We start from the raw sequence: 10435 nt of genomic DNA on the forward strand, positions 1-10435 counted from the left end.
ACAACCCCAGTTCCCTCAGCCACTCCTCATAAGGCCTGTGCTCCAGACCCTTCACCAGCTTTGTTGCCCTTTTCTGAACACGCTCCAGCACCTCAATGTCTTTCTTGTATTGAGGGGCCCAAAACTGGACACAGTATTCCAGGTGCGGCCTCACCAGTGCCGAGTACAGGGGGACAATCACCTCCCTGCTCCTGCTGGCCACACTATTCCTGATACAAGCCAGGATGCTGTTGGCCTTCTTGGCCACCTGGGCACACTGCTGGCTCATGTTCAGCCAGCTGTCAACCAGCACCCCCAGGTCCTTTTCGGCCAGGCAGCTTTCCAGCCACTCTTCCCCAACCCTGTAGCGCTGCATGGGGTTGTTGTGACCCAAGTGCAGGACCCAGCACTTGGCCTTGTTGAACCTCATACAGTTCGCCTCAGCCCATCGGTCCAGCCTGTCCAGGTCCCTCTGCAGGGCCACCCTACCCTCCAGCAGATCGACACTCCCACCCAACTTGGTGTCATCTGCAAACTTACTGAGGGTGCACTCAATCCCCTCATCCAGATCATCGATAAAGATATTAAACAAGGCTGGCCCCAAATACTGAGCCCTGAGGAACACCGCTCATGACCGGCTGCCAACTGGACTTAACTCCATTTACACCTACTCTCTGGGGTCGGTCACCCAACCAGTTTTTTACCCAGCGAAGAGTACGCCCATCCAAGCCATGAGCTGCCAGCTTCCCAAGGAGAATATTGTGGGAGATGGTGTCAAAAGCTTTGCTCAAGTCCAGGTAGATGACATCCACAGCCTTTCCCTCATCCACCAGGCGGGTCACCAGGTCATAAAAGGAGATCAGGTTGGTCAAGCAGGACCTGCCTTTCATGAACCCATGCTGGCTGGGCCTGATCCCCTGGTTGACCTGCACTTGCCTGTTGAGTTCACTCAAGATGAACCTCTCTATAATCTTCCCTGGCACCGAGGTCAGGCTGACAGGCCTGTAGTTTCCCGGGTCCTCCTTCCGGCCCTTCTTGTAGATGGGTGTCACATTGGCAAGCCTCCAGTCATCAGGGACCTCCCCTGTTAACCAGGACTGCTGATAGATGATGGAATTTTATTGCTGAGCAAGATGTCATATGGCATGGACTATTCCTTTTGTCAGTTGAGTCAGCTGCCCCAGCTGTGTCCCCTCCCAATCTCTTGCCCATCCCTCAGAGCAAGAAACAGAGAAGGACTGGACACTATGCAAGCACTCCGGCAATAGCTAAAACGTTGGTGTGTTATCAACACTGTTTTAGCCACAAATCCAAAATACAGCACCATACGGACTGCTATGAAGAAAATTAACTCCATCCCAGCCAAAACCAGTACATGGACATTTACAGATAATAGGGAATGTAATACACCCAATCAATGCCATGTTTCTTGACCCAGGAGTCTACGAGGTTATTTCAGAAATGAGACCAATTGTCTGACTCAGTTCTTTCTGGGGTACTGTGTCACCAAATCATAGAATCATAGAATCATAGAATGCTTTGGGTTGGAAGGGACCTTTAGAGGTCATCTCGCCCAACCCCCCTGCAGTGAGCAGGAACAGCTTTAACCAGATCAGGGTGCTCAGAGCCCTGTCCAACCTGACCTTGAATGTTTCCAGGGATGGGGCCTCCACTACCTCTCTGGGCAACCTGTTCCAGTGCTTCACCACCCTCATTGCAAAAAATTTCTTCCTTATGTCTAGTCTAAATCTATTCGTCTTTAGTTTAAATCCATTATTCCTTGTCCTGTCACAACAGGCCTTGCTAAAAAGATTGCCACCATCCTTCCTGTAGGCCCCCTTTAAGTACTGGAAGGCCGCAATAAGGTCTCCTCGCAGCCTTCTCTTCTCTAGGCTGAACAACCCTAACGCTCCCAGCCTGTCCTCATAGGAGAGGTGCTCCAGCCCTCGGATCATTTTGGTGGCCTCTTCTGGACCCGCTCCAACAGGTCCATGTCCTTCTTGTGCTGAGGGCCCCAGAGCTGGACGCAGTACTGCAGGTGAGGTCTCACCAGAGCAGAGTAGAGAGGCAGAATCACCTCCCTCAACCTGCTGGCCACGCTTCTTTTGATGCTGCCCAGGATTCGGTTGGCTTTCTGGGCTGCAAGTGCACATTGCTGGATGATGTCCAGCTTTTTATCTACCAGTACCCCCAAGTCCTTCTCCGCAGGGCTGCTCTCAATCCCTTCATCCCCCAGACTGTATTGATATTAGGGGTTGCCCTGTCCCAGGTGCAGGACCTTGCACTTGGCCTTGTTGAACCTCATGAGGTTCACACAGGCCCACCTCTCCAGCTTGTCCAGGTCCCTTTGGGTGACATCTGGTCCCTCAGGCATGTCAACCGCACCACTCAGCTTGGTGTTGTCTGCAAACTTGCTGAGAGTGCACTCGAGCCCACTGTCTATGTCATTGATGAAAATGTTAAATAGCACCGGTCCCAGTACGGACCCCTGAGGGACCCCGCTTGTCACCGGTCTCCATGTGGACAGCGAGCCATTGACCACGACCCTCTGGATGCGACCATCCAGCCAATGCCTTATCCACCAAACAGTCCACCCATCAAACCCATATCTCTCCAATTTAGAGAGAAGGATGTTGTGGGGGACCGTATTGAAGGCTTTACAGAAGTCCAAATAGATGACATCCATTGCTTTTCCCTTGTCCACTGATGCAGTCACTCCTTCATAGAAAGCCACTGGGTTGGTCAGGCAGGACTTGCCCTTGGTGAAGCTGTGCTGGCTGTCTCGAATCACCTCCCTGTCCTCCATGTGCTTGAGCATGGCTTCTAGGAGGATCTGCTCCATCATCTTCCCAGGCACAGAGGTGAGGCTGATAGGTCGATAGTTCCCAGGGTCCTCCTTTCTTCCCTTTTTAAAAATGGGCACAACATTCCCCTTCTTCCAGTCAGCAGGGACTTCTCCTGACTGCCATGACTTTTCAAATATCATGGAGAGTGGCTTGGCAACTGCATCAGCCAATTCCCTCAGGACTCTGGGATGCATCTCATCTAGACTTGTGTACATTGAGATTCTTCGGGTGGTCTCGAACCTGATCTTCCCTTACAGTGGGAGGGGCTTTACCCCCCTGGTCCCCATCTTTTGGTCCATCGAGTCGGGAGGGGTGAGGAGAGAGGTTGCCAGTGAAGACCAAGGCAAAGAAGTTGTTGAGTACCTCAGCCTTCTCCTCGTCCGTTGATACAAGTTCGCCTTTCTTGTTCATCGGGGGGGGTACGCTTTCTTTAACCTTCCTTTTCTGGTTGATATACCTGTAGAAGCCCTTCCTGTTATTCTTTACATCCCTTGCCAAATTCAGCTCCAGCCGCGCCTTGGCCTTCCTGACCCCCTCCCTACACAACCGGGCAGCTTCCCTGTACTCTTCCCAGGACACCTGTCCCTGCTTCCACTGCCTGTGCAGTTCCCTCTTGCTCTGCAGTTTGACCAGCAGGTCTCGACTCAGCCATGCTGGTCTCTTCCCTTCCCTGCCTGATTTCTTACACTTGGGGACTGATAGCTCTTGTGCTCTATGGAAGGTGTCCTTAAAGATCTGCCAGCTCTGTTCCGTTCCCCTGTCCCTGAGGACCGTCTCCCAGGGGGTCCTTCTGACTAACTCCTTGAAGAGCTGGAAGTTTGCTTTCCTAAAGTTTAGGGTCCTGACTGTACTCCTCACTTTTCCCATGTCCCTCAGGAGCGTGAACTCCACCAATGCATGATCACTGCTGCCCAATCTGCCTCCAGTCTTGACATCACCAATGAGCTCACTTGCATTGGTGATCATCAGGTCCAGTATCGCATCCCCTCAGGTAGGGGTGTCTATTACCTGGCTTAGGAAGTTGTCGTCTATGCATTCCAGGAAGCTCCTGGATTGCCTAACAGCTCGCCGTGTTGCTTTTCCAGCAAATGTCGGGGTGGTTGAAGTCCCCCAGCAGGACGAGAGTCTGCAAGCGCGAAGCCTCCCGGAGCTGGAGGAAGAAGGCTTCGTCAGCAGGCTCCCCTTGATCAGGCGGCCTGTAGTAGGCACCAACCACCAGGTTCCCTTTGTTGCCTCTGTCTCTGACTCTTACCCATAAGCTTTCGACCTGCTCGTGGCTAGTCTTCAGGGACAGCTCTTCACACTGTATTGATTTCTTTACATAGAGGGCAACGCCTCTGCCCCTCCTTCCTCGCCTGTCCCTTCTGAACAGCCTGTAGCCATCGAGCGCCACATTCCAGTCGTGGGATTCGTCCCACCAAGTTTCGGTTATGGCAATCAGGTCGTAGCTGTCTAGTAGCACAGCAGCTTCCAGCTCCTCCTGTTTGTTCCCCATGCTGCGTGCATTCGTGTAGAGGCATTTCATCTGGGCTGTTGGCCATGTCACCTTCTTAGTGGAACATCCCTTGTTTCCCTCGGGGTGTTTCACGAAGGTTTCCTTGTGAGCTCCTACTATCTCAGGAGCCCCCAGCTCATCTCTGCAAGACTTCAACTGTGCTGCAGCATCCCCATCATGCCTCTGCGCAACAGGTTGAGGGCTCACAGTAGCACCCCGTCCCTCTAACCATTGCGTACCGTCCCACAGCTTGTCACAGGCAAGCCTGGTATGTTCCCCCTCCCCCTTCACATCTAGTTTAAAGCCCTGTCAATGAGCCCCGCAAGCTCCTGAGCAAAGACCCTCTTTCCCCTTTGAGAAAGGTGGCTCCCATTTGTCGCCAGCAAGCCTGGTGCCGTGTAGGCCGTCCCATCGTCAAAAAACCCAAAGTTGTGATGGTGGCACCAGCCACGAAGCCATGTGTTAAGAGAATGGATCCGCCTGTTCCTACCAATGTCACCTCCCACAACTCGAAGGAGGGAGGAAAAGATAACCTGTGCCCCCGATTCCCTCACTAAGCGTCCCAAGGTCCTGAAGTCTCTTTTAATCACCCTTGGGCTGTGCACTGCAACTTCGTCACCACCCACATGGAAGAGCAGTAAGGGGTAGTAGTCTGAGGGCTGTACCAGGCTGGGAAGTCTCCTGGTGATATCTTTGACCCGGGCTCCTGGCAGGGAGCAGACTTCCCTATGAGGAGGGTCCACCCGGCATATTGGACCCTCCGTTCCCCTCAGGAGGGAGTCTCCTACAACTATGACCCGTCTTTTCTTCCTTGTGGAGGTGGCAGTAATATGGGGGGTAGGTCTTTGTAGTCTTGGCGACTCTTCTGGTGTAGATGGATCGAGGCCCACATCATCCACTGACTGGTCCTCCACATCTAGAGCCTCATACCTATTGTGCAGAGGCACCTGGGGGGTCACGGTGGGCAAGGAAAGGGTTCACTTGCCGCCCTGATTGTGGACTTGTTTCCACTCACCGCTTCCCCCTAAGACCCTGCCTACATCTTGGTGGGGGGAGGATACTGGCTCCCTTTGGTCACAGGCTTTCTCTGGAGGCTGTCCCTGGTCAGGTTTCCGGGAGCTCAGAGCGTGATTCCACCAGTCTATCTCTTGCTCAGCCTCCCTGATGCTCCGTAGCCTGTCTACTTCCTCTCTTAGCTCTGCCACCAAGCTGAGTTAGATAATCCACTTGGTCACAGCGCACACAGCTGTTCCCTCTGCTGCCATCTGTTCCCAGTGCAAGCTGGTGGCACTCCCTGCAGCCAGAGACCTGGACGGCTGTGTGTTTCCCTGGGAGCTCAGTCTGGGTAGATACAGCCTTTCTGGGTAGTGCAGAGGATACAGCCTTCCGCCGGGTGGATACCATGGCCATGCCTAGGCTCCCTTTCACCAGCTGAACTTACCGAACCTACCTCTTGAGCTGGGAGGGGCACTTGGCCTTCCCCGCGTGCCCTGCCCGTGCGAACTGCCGTGCGAACTGCCGTGCGAACTGACGCGCCACGCCCTCCTGATGTGCCACGCCCTGCTTGCCCGTCCTGGTCGCTGCACTCCTGGTTGCTCGCGCTCCCTGGGGGCTGCTTTTATAGGTGAGGGGGTTTGGCCGCCGTCACTCCTGGCCCCGCCCACGCTGCGTCAGAGCTGCCGCACGTCAGCAGCTTGCCCTTTCCCGCTCTTCCCCGCTGTAGGCTGGGAAAGAACTAGCCTTTCAAGACTCAGGATGGTGTTCTGGGTGGTGGCATGGTTTACAGGGTATGTTTCCAGCTGCCCAGTAATCGCTTCCACCATGGTAAGCATGTAGCACTTGGCTTGGCAGGTTCATGGCAGTGGTCCAGTATAGTATATCTCCCATATTGATATCCCCGTCACTGCCCTCTAGTCTAAGGAACACTTGTGTGGCTTACATGATTGCAGCATGTTTCACATTCATGGGTGACCTATATGATGGTGTCAATGGTCACGTCCACCCCTCAACCATGAGCCCATACATACATTGCATCTCTCCCTAGATGTCCTAATGTTGTATGAGCCCACTGAACTAACCCTTACATTCCCAGTCCAGGTCCACCTGAGCCACTTCAGTTCTGGCAACCTGGTCTACCTGCTTGTTGTTTTGATATTCTTCTGTAGTGTGGTGCTTGGGCATATGAGCTTCTGCATAATGTACCTTTACAGCAATGTTTTCTACCTGGGCAGCAATGTCTTGCCACAGTGCAGCAGCCCAGACAGGTTTCTCTCTGCATTGCCAGTTGCTCTGCTTCCACTCCTGCAACCACCCCCACAGGGCATTTGCCACCATCCATGAGTCAGTATAGAGATAAAGGACTGGCCACTTTTCTTGTTCAGAAATCTCTAGGGCCAGCTGAATGGCTTTCACTTCTGCAAACTGACTCGACTCCCCTTCTCCTTCAATGGCTTCAATGACTTGTCGTGTGGGACTCCACACAGCAGCTTTCCACTTCTGATGGTTTCCTCTAGCATTAGAGGACCCATCAGTAAACAGAGCATAATGCCTTTCATCTTCTGATAACTCATTATATGGTGGTGCCTCTTGGGCACAAGCCACCTCCTCAGGTGATGCTCCAAAATCTCTGCCTTCTGGCCAGTCCATGATCTCTTCCAGAATTCCTGGGCGGTTGGGTTTTCCCAGTCAAGCTCATTGCATGATCAGCGCTACCCACTTCATGTAGCGCTGGTTGCATGATGCGTAGAGGGGACATTTCCTTTGAACATTCAGTGTAGCATGGGCAATTGCAGTGCCAAGAGGAGACATGATTCTGTACCAACAACTTCTGAAGCGGCTCGAACCACCTCATATGCTGCTAGGATCTCTTTTTCACTTGGGGTGTAGTGGGCTTCTGATCCTCCATACCCCCAGCTCCAAAGCCCTAAGGGTCGACCTCAGGTTTCTCCTGATGTTTTCTGCCAGAGGGTCCAGGTGGGGCCATGCTCCCCGGCCGCAGTGTCAAGCACATTTTGCACAGCTGGTCCTGTCTGGACTGGCCCAAGGCCTACTGCACAAACTATCTCCTGTTTGATCTGTTCAAATGCTTGTCACTGCTTAGGGCTCCACTTAAAACAGTTCTTTCAGATCACTTGACAGAGAGGATTCACAAGCTGACTGTAACCATGAATATGCATTCTCCAGAATGGGAGTGGGTACATAGCTGTTATTTTAGTGATCACAACCATAGGGATGTGATCACGACCATCTTGCCATTTTATTTCCAAAACCTGGATCTCTTATGCAGGTCCTTTGACCTTGCTTTGTTTTATGGTTGTCGTGGTTTAGCCCCAGCCAGCAACTAAGCACCACGCAGCCGCTCGCTCACTCCCCCTACCCCGATGGGATGGGGGAGAGAATCGGAGGAGTAAGCGTGAGAAACACTCCTGGGTTGAGATAAGAACAGTTTAATAATTGAAATAAAGTAAAATAGTAATGATAATAATAACAATAATAATATACAAAGCAAGTGATGCACAATGCAATTGCTCACCACCTGCCGACCGATGCCCAGACAGTTCCCGAGCAGCGATCGCTGCCCCCCGGCCAACCCCCCCCCCCGCCCCAGTTTCTATACTGAGCATTATGTCATATGGTATGGAATAGCCCTTTGGGCAGTTTGGATCAACTATTATGGCTGTGCCCCCTCCCAGTTTCTTGTGCACCTGGCAGAGCATGGGAAGCTGAAAAGTCCTTGACTAGCATAAGCAGTACTTAGCAACAACTAAAACATCAGGGTGTTATCAACATTCTTCTACTAAATCCAAACCACAGCACTGTGCCTGCTACTAGGAAGAAAATTAACTCTATCCCAGCCAAAACCAGGACAATGGTGAAACCAGCTTTCAGAAGGATCTGGTTTATTCTTTTCCTCTTCTCAAACACTTCCTCTGCTGTGTTGCCCCATACAATGATATCATCAATGTATTGAAGGTGTTCCAGAGCCTCACCCTGTTCCAGTGCCGTCTGGATCAGTCCATGGCAAATGCAAGGGCTGAGCTTCTACCCTGGGGCAGTCAGTTCCAGGCATACTGGACACCTCTCCACCGTGTGAAAGCAAACTGTGGCCTGCATTCTGCTGCCAAAGGGCTTGAGAAAAAAGCATTGACAATGTCAGTTGTAGCACACCACTTGGCTGCCTTTGACTCCAGTTCATATTGGAGCTCTAACATACCTGGTACAGCAGCACTCAGTGGTGGCATGACCTCATTCAGGCCACGATAGTCCACTGTTAGCCTCCATCCTCCATCAGACTTTCGCACTGGCCATATGGGACTGTTAAAGGGTGAGTGAGTCTTGCTGATCACTCCTTGGCTCTCCAGTCGACGAATCAGGTTATGGATGGGAATCAGGGAGTCTCGGTTGGTGCGATATTGCTGCCAGTGCACTGTCCTGGTAGCAGTTGGCACCTGCTGTTCTTTGACATGCAGCAATCCCACAACAGAGGGATCCTATGGGAGGCCAGGCAAGGTAGACAGCTGTTTAATCTTCTCTGTATCCACAGTGGCTACACCAGAAGTCCACTGTTACCCTTTTGGGTCCTTGAAGTACCCTCTCTATGCCAAGGATACACAGTGCCTCTGGGTTGGTCACAATGGGATGCTTTTGCCACTTGTCCCCTGTCAGGCTCACCTCAGCCTCCAACACTGTTGGAAAACTGTTTGGATCTCCCTGTCACTCCAGAAATCCAAATGGGTTCCACCTCCTCTGTCCCCTCACAACCTCTTGACCACCCCCAGCCTACTGGCCTTTGGGGGTGGGCAGGGCACAGTGGGAAAGAAAGCCTTGACACTGTGCAAGCACTGTTCAGCAATAGCCAAAACATTGGTGTGTTATCAGCACTGGTTTTAGCCACAAATACAAAACACAGCACCATACAGGGTGCTATGAAGAAAGTTAGCTCCATCCTGTAAGGGTATGTGGAAGGAGAGTGACTGCTTCTTTAAGGGTATTTGGTCAAAGGAGCCATAAACAAGAAAATACAGAGACAAACCTGACCAACAAATGATAAGGGAGGTTGTAGTGATCCTCACTGGGATAGCGTTGCACATTTAGGAGTTAATGATCCACAATGCAGCTAACCTGAGTAGGCCCAGGCCTGTGCTTTGCTGCACAAATCCCTTGGCCGCAGGAAAACTCAGCAGCTCACTGTACCAGAGGAGCCTGCAGGCAGCTCCCCCTTGGTACCGGCGATTACGCCACCTTCGTGGCCTTGCCTTTATCTAACAGTGCAGCAAGGAGTTCTCATGTGAACATCTTTTAGGAATAGAGTTGGGTTTTTTGTAAGGAAATTAGCTCAAAGGACAAAAACAGCGAGAGCTGTTCTCCATGGACAGGATCTGTTGTATGAAGCATTCCGTGGGAAAATCCATCTGGGCTAAGTCTGATCCTGCACAAATGTGGGGTGCCCAGCATCTGAAGGGACGTAAGATTTACTTGCTATCTATATTCCTCTTCTTTTTCTGTCTTATTAAAGCAGTTATCTTATTAAGCCATTTGTTGTTGGGCCTTTCTTACTGAGAGCCGTCCCTCTCTATTTCTGTCTCATCCTCCTTGTCCTGGTGAAAGGGCTAAACCTCTGACAATACCTGACTCAGATAGTTTTAGTTATTTGCTGAAGCAGAGTAGATAAATAAGACAGATATTTCAAAGAATGTGACTCCTTCTCTGACACAATTAAAACAGATCTTAAGCTCGTCAGGCTTACTAAAGCATTGATAACATAGACTCAGGACACCTATGCCAAGATGAGCACTCAAGGAACTGGTTTTGTAGCATTCCAAGGCCAAAGGACTGATGAGCTAATTCAATGACCATATATGGACAAAGGAGGCCCAAAAGTTCAACCAGTGGACAAGTGAGGAGGACTATCGGAGACCACTGGAGGACCCCCGAAGACCACCAAAGAGGACGACCATGCCTGCGGATTGGACATTTGCATATGTTAATGAGTTCCAGGAAATCTCATGTTTATGTGTATGAATCCTCCGAAATCCTGTGAATATGTATGACTTTATAGTATATAATCTTTGGAAGTTTGCCAAATCATTGGAGCACTCATGGTGGAACGATCCCC

Source organism: Pelecanus crispus, chromosome W (genome assembly GCF_030463565.1).
Source record: "Pelecanus crispus isolate bPelCri1 chromosome W, bPelCri1.pri, whole genome shotgun sequence".
NCBI classification, from domain to species: Eukaryota; Metazoa; Chordata; class Aves; order Pelecaniformes; family Pelecanidae; genus Pelecanus; species Pelecanus crispus.